This window comes from Lupinus angustifolius, chromosome LG11 (genome assembly GCF_001865875.1).
Source record: "Lupinus angustifolius cultivar Tanjil chromosome LG11, LupAngTanjil_v1.0, whole genome shotgun sequence".
Lineage (NCBI taxonomy): Eukaryota > Viridiplantae > Streptophyta > Magnoliopsida > Fabales > Fabaceae > Lupinus > Lupinus angustifolius.
Genome location: NC_032019.1, coordinates 82,046 through 89,824, shown reverse-complemented (window position 1 = coordinate 89,824; position 7,779 = coordinate 82,046).

The window sequence follows — 7,779 nt, the reverse complement described above, 5'->3', positions numbered from 1 at the left end:
TTCATTATCTATGATATATCTATTCAATAAGTATTTTAGTGGTCAATTGTAGTATGTAGCCTTTTCTTAACCACACAAGATTGATGTTTCATGTCAGAAACATGATTGTTTAACATATTATCTTAAAGCTTATTATAGTATATCTTGGTTAAATATGAGTGATAATAATATAATTGCTAATAATAGATAATGGGCTCAATCAATTCCAACCATGAACACACTTAAGTTCCTCATGTTGTTAATGGTTTTGAAGCATCACAACTCCATTATAAATAGTGTTTCGCTCTAATTTCAAAATAAACACATCAAAAAGTAGAACAAGACAAAGTTTATCAATAATCAACATGTTCTTTCCTTTTACTTTGAATATATTTATGCTCAGGTTCATTATAATTCACCAAAGAGATGCTAATTCTCAATAGGAGAGCAAACGATAAATCATGAAAGGATATTATTAAATTTGGCCTAATCCGGTTCTCATGATATAAACTAGATTAATTATTTCAATGCATCACATATACCAATACAATTAGAGACACAAACAATTTCAAAAGTGCTAACAAAGTGCGAGCTAACATAATTTCATGAGTGTATCACTCAAATTTCACTCATGCATTACTTTAATCACACAACAGTCACACATAACAAATGGTTGCACAAACTAACAAGTTTAATCATAGACAATGGCAAAACTTATTGTCCTATTTTCTTGCATGTTTAGTTATGCTAATTGATAGAATAAGAACAAGGTTAACATGTTGGTTGACTCAAACAATTTGCACATAAATGAGTAGTCTAACATAATGCATGAATTCGTACCACAATTTTTTAAAGATAAGTAAAAATAGTAAATTAAAAACAAAAAAATTAAAATGATATAATTGTAAATTATTCACACTGATCGAGACAAAAAGTAGTTGCCCCTGTCAATGAGGTCATCTCTAAGTATTCTAGTTAGTATTGTGTATCAACCCCTCTCTTTCCCCATGTTGTGCACCACAACCACTAAAGTTCATCCCCACCAGGTAAGTTGGATTTAGGGATGGCAAAAAAACCCGTACCCGTAGGTAAAACCCGTACGGGCACGAGTACGGGTCACAAACGGGTACCCGCAGGTATTATAAATAGGTTTTTAAAAATACCCGTAGTATATACGGGCGAGTACGAGTATTATGGTACCTGTACCCGCGGATACCCGTTATTTATATGATTAATATATTATATTTAATTAAAATAAAAATACATTATTCTAACATTTATTACATTATGTACATTTTTTTCTTTTACATTGTTTACATATTTTATTGAGCTTGGTGGTGAAACACCCTACAAATATTATTACATGTGTAGAAACACACATGTTTTACAAAGAAAATATATATTTTTTGTTAAAAAATGAGAACAAAAAATCACACAAATAGAAACCACCAATAAATTTAGCATTTTTTTCAAAATATTCAATCAAAAGGTACAAAAATAATTAAGTTTCATCTTATTTGAAACACAATAGAAGTAAAAATTTTAAAAATTATTTATAGTAGAGGAAACCCGCGGGTACCCAGAAATACCTGCGAATACCCGCTCACGGGTACGAGCGGGTATGAGTATACTCTTCTATTTTGAAACGGGTAGCGGGTAGCTACTACCCGTACTCGCCCGTGCCCGTTGCCCAAGCAATATGAGCATAAGGGTATTTGGTAACTCTCATTCTTCAATCATATGACATTTTCCAATATGCAAAATACAAAAAAAAAAAAAAACTACAGAAAAAATTTAATATTGTGGATTTCAATGGGAAAATATGACCAATGTGATCACAAAGACTCCTAAGACCTACAAAATCATGTTGTGGTGACTTTTGTGGTTGCAAACCTAAATATAAAACCTTGGATATGAGGCATTATATTTAAATATTCTTTTGTTTATATTATTTTATTATTTACAGAGAGTGACATCCCTTAAAATGAGGATGAGGGCTTTATGTAGTCCGTAGGGACCTGAGAATAAAACGACTACAAATGGTTGTTATATTATCATAGTTAGTTATATTATAGATATAGGCTTCTATGTTCCAAATATTTTGAGAATGTCTTTCAAATTAAATAAAATTTATGCTAATTACTATTGTCATACAACCTTCTTGTTCTCTTCCACAAAGTGTATATTACAGTACTAGTCATCAAATCAAGCATTGTACGTAAACTGGTCATAAGCATATTTATTTGGGTACATGGTCGTAAGCATTTTGATATAGTAATCATCAAACATAAATAAATTTAGGATTAATGTAGTGTCATAATGTTTTGCCTTCGTACTTATCAGCCTCATTCGACACCACTGGAATGTCGGTTTTCAGAATGTGGGCAACCTTTCTCACAGTAAGGAAAAATTGCATCTTATAATGCCAACATTTGAAATATGTCCCGTCAAATTGAAATGGCTTGTTTAGGTCATAGATGTCCAGTCCAATAATATTATCTAATAATGTCATGGAAAGAAAGAGGAAGAAGGTTGTCAGAAATGTGTCAGCGGAATATAAGGGGGGAGAAAGAGAAGTTGAAAAGTAAACTCCTTGAACTTGTTGTGAATTATATTCAGGGAAGGAGGCCTCTATTTATAGCCTGAGGCCTCCAACGACACTTTCACCAATAACTCAATTACCAACAGATCTATTACCAACGGCTCTATCATAATGATCGAGATCTCCTCCAACGACTCTTTCCTTATTGCATGTGTGTGTTGACTTGGTCAACACACGCTCCAAGCCCAAAATGCCCAAAAAATGAAATAAATTAATTTATAAATAAATAATTTATTAAAAAAATGTTGGGCCGCAACTTAAGGCTTATAAAGTCCTTCAACTTCCCTCCTCCAAGCAAAGTGGGACTAATGAGTTTTTTCTTTTCACTACAAAACATCATTCTAGAAAATTCCAACAGAACCACTCGGTGGTAACGAGGGAAACATCAAATCCCAAAGCTTCCAAATGACTGACAAAGTTAAGATAACCAAGGTCTCCTTTAAAAACATCAAGGTGACTTCAACAACTAAGGAAGGGGTGATACTTCTATGTAGTAGAAGTGTACCATATCAAGGCGTGGAGCTCAGTGAAATTAACCTCACATACAACAGAGCTCTAGCAATTGCTATATGCGCTAATGTCAACCCTAAAATTTCAGGGAAAACTCCTACTTGTACAGCTGCAAAATCAATCTAGATGTTTTATTTGCAATCAATTCAATGTTTTAACTCATGGTCGCAGTAGCAATTGTGAAAATATCCAATACTTTAATATTGTGGATCATTACGGAAATATATGCCAATGTGATCACAGAAACTCTCAAGACCTACAAAACCTCAATGTTGCAATGACAATTGTGGTTGTAGGCCTAAATTTAAAACCTTGGATATGTTGCATTCTACATGATTTTTATTTTTTATATTATTTTATTAGTTGTAGAGATAGTACCTGACATCCCTTAAAATGAGGATGAGGACTTTTTATAGTCTGTAGGTACTAAGAATAAAACGACTAGACTTGGAAAGTGTTTCTCTCATGTGTATCAAAATGGAAATTGTTTCTCTCAAATTTGGTATCTGTCTCCTACCATATCAATGATAAATTCTTAGCGTGGATCAATAATGTCTTTCTTTAGGTTGTAATGAGGTTGGGCTACAAAGATCATGATTTTAAAATATTGAAGTTCCTATGGAGTTGAGAGGTTATGATGTATCTTTTCACTCTCAACATTTCAAACTCATTTTACGATTACCTAAATTTTGTACAATTATTTTATTACCTTTTTCTATCTATTATTCTTTTTATCTCTCCCTTTTTTTAGAAGTTTTGATTTTTTTTTATAAGAATGAATGGATATTTAGTACCTCATTATGATTACTATTCAACATTTGATTCACCCGCTCCAACTTGGATGTTACACAATAAACGCTCTCTTAACCTAATAGGAATGATAATTCTCAATAGGAGAGAAAAGGATAAATCATGAAGGGATATTATTAAATTTGGCCTAATCGGGTTGTCATGATATAAACTAGATTGATTATTTCAATGCATCACATTTACCAAGACAATTAGAGACACAAATAAACTCAAAAGTTCTAACAAAGTGCGAGCTAACATAATTTCATGAGTCTTCACTCATGCAGTACATTAATCACACAACAGTCACACATAACAAATGGTTGCACAAACTAGCAAGTTTAATCATAGACAACGACACAACTTATTGTCCTATTTTCTTTCATGTTTAGTTATGCAAAGTGATAGAACAAGAACAAAGTTAACATGTTGGTTGACTCAAACAATTTTCAAAGCACATAAATGAGTAGTCTAACATAATGCATGCATTAATACTACAATTTATTAAAGATATAAAAATAGAAAATAAAAAACAAAAAAAATAATATGATAGAAATGTAAATTATTCACACTGATCGAGACAAAAGTAGTTGTCCCTGCCTACGAGGTCATCTCCAAGTATTCTAGTTAGGTATTGTGTATCAACCTCTCTCTATCCTCATGTTGTGCACCACAGCCACTAAAGTTCATCCCCACCGGGTAAGTTGGATTGTCCCCATGCCAAGCAATATGAGCATAAGTGTATTTGGTAACTCTCATTCTTCAATCATATGACATTTTCCAATATGAAAAACAAACAAAACAACTACAGAAAAATATTGAAAGTAGTTGCTAAAATGAAATAAATAAGAAAGTATTAGTAAAACTGGAATGTCTCCCAACAAGTATTTTTTTAATGTCATTAGCTTAACAGATCATGTGACCTCAAAGATTATACAGTTGGATAAGACAGATGAACACAATATTTGACTGCTTATACCATTTTTAACATTGTATCCCACTTTTTCGAACATGAGTCAATAGGGACTCTATTCTTATTTTATTTTCTATTATTTGGCCATGAATTATGATTCACACTTTCTTTATTTTTTTATATTTTTTTCATTAACTTCTATTATTTCTTTTTTCTCTTTTTATTCTTATCACTCAATGATTTCTTCTCACCTATCATTTCCTCTCTTTCCTCACTAGCTTTTTATTTTTCAATAATTCCTTGCTCATGGGCTATATGTGTAAATGCAAACATGCAAAAATGAGCAAATTTTATATGTAAGCATGCATCATATAGATTTTGATAAAGGCAAAGGTTGATGAAGATAGAGTTTGATAAAGACAAAGATCAACAACAAAGATTGATGAAGAAAAAAGAGTAACAACAAAGTCAATGACAAATGTTGTATATCAAGGAAAAGTTTGAAGGCGTGAACAAATCAACAAACAACAAAGTCAACAACAAAGTCAAAAGTCAAAATTCAAGTTCACTTAAGCTCAAACATTCAAGAAGATCTAAAGGCTTAGTGTTTTTATATCTTTATTAGGTCTTAAGATGTTTGTTTAGAAAGAGTCTAGGTTAGGATGAACCTTAATGGAAGTCTCAGAACATAAAATCGATCATAACTAAAATGAGACTTACACGCATACATACATGATTTTCATACACATGTATAAATACATGATCATATGATTTTGATGCATTTAAAACAGTTTTCAAATCATACATCATTCATAGTCATGCATCATATTTCTACAAATCATGTAGGAGGTTTTTATCACATTGAAATATCTGTTATCGAAAACCTGTTAATCGATTAAGAGTTATTTTAATCGATTAAGCAATGAAAAATTGGGAACCCATTAATTGATTAAGTGTGGATTTAATCGATTAATGTTAGTTACAGTTTCTAGTTTCTTGAATTTTAAAGAATCAATAATTGATTAAATGGAGTATAATCGATTACCTGCACCAGAAAACAGAATTGTATATTAACCCAAGTTTTTTTCCATTTTGCTCATAACGAACAATAACGCACAACATTTTAATTACACATATTTCCGAAAATCACATTTCGCATACACATTCATATCAAAAGAGAGATTTTCAAAGTGTTTTTGAAAAAGAGAGAAAATGGATAATCTTTATGACTCTTTAGAAAAAATTTCAAAGAAGCATTATTGTCAAATCTTGCAAAGAAACCTTGCACTTCACATTTCTATATTTTGAGTTTGTGAGAATTGTAGAAGGATTCTTAGATTCTGGAATAGTGTATATGCAGCACACTTAGGTGCAACAACTTGTTAAGTATACACATTGGCATAAAAATATAATCTTGGTGTGTTTAGTATCACCATTGATTGAGGAAAAGTTTGAGAAAATCCTAGCTGCAGTTAGGTAGTTATCTTCACCGCTTATACATAGGTCTTGAAGAGAAGAAAGAATGAGATAGGATAAATTGTGAGTATGTGAGGTATATGAAATAGGCAGGAGAATGTTAAGTCACATTGCTTGGCTTAGAGTAGTGTCATAATGTTAAGTCACATAGGATAAATTTATGATTAATGTAGTGTCATAATGTTTTGCCCTCATACTTATCATACAAAACTGAAACTGGTTTTATTATGTTTTGACTTCACATACAAAATCTAAACTTTTTGAAATACTTGTTCCGCGTTTTTTGCAACTTATTCTTAGCTTTCAGATTATATTTTCTGAAGTTGCATTAAGTGTTATTTCAAAGTCATTCAAACCTTCTGAGCATGTACTAAAGTGTATAAAGAGTTATTGGATTGCAAGAGTTCATAGTTTCTAATCTTGTAAAGGCGATCATTGTCATAGTTAAAGTTTTCTTATTTCAATTTGTTGAATTACTTTCTTTCACAATGTCTGATAAGAAAGGGGATAGAGTCACATGGATATGTTGTTTTCCAAAGAGTGATATAGGTATTAGAGAGTGAGTAAGGTACAAGGAAATCTCAGGGTGAGAATTTGTAATTGCTACTCTTAATATCTAGTGAATAAATTTCTTGTGTTGCAACAATACTGGACATAACCTTCGGTGGACAAGAAGGTGAACCAGTATAAAATCTTTGAGTACTCTCTTCCCCCTTAACTCCTTAAATTTACTTGATATTTTCTGCATAACTTTTCCGCTGCTATTAACTCTTGAATTTTGTAGAAAAATTTGTCATTGTTTTTAAACAACTAATTCACCCTCCCCTAGTTGCCATCTTAGTCTTACATGACCTTGTTTCCCACACTTGAAGCAGGTGAACAGGTTTCCAGAGTCATTCTTAGTAGGTGGCTTAGCATATTGGACCTTTTGAGGGTTCCAATTCTTATTGTGATAGATGTTCTTAGCCTTATTCTCATTGTGGTTCTGATTCTTGAAATTAGTGCAGAAGGCTTCAGAACCACACTTTGAAAATTTCTTATTAGTGCTATTGTTGGAGACAATCAACACCTCTTCTCTCTAATCTTGCATGTGAGCCTCTTCTTCAATATGAAGATGAGTGATCAGAGATTCCAAAGAGATTTCTTTGGTCTTATGCCTTAGAAAGTTTTTGAAGTCCTTCCAGCTATGAGACAGTTTATCAATTATGACAGTCACTTCGAATTGATCATCTAGGGACATACCCCCTAAAATGATCTCATGAGTAATTTTCTATATCTCATGGGACTGAGACTCTATTGATTTATCATCAGCCATCTGATACTTGAGGTAGCGGCTAACAACATACTTTTTAGTGTCAGCTTCCTTAGTATCATATTTATTTTCAAGCGCATACCAAATTAATTTGGCAGACCTGTACGTGATGTAGTAATCATAGAAATCATCAGATAACTCATTCAGAATGAAGTTCTTACACAAGGAATAACTTTCATTCCAGAGAGTTATTTCAAT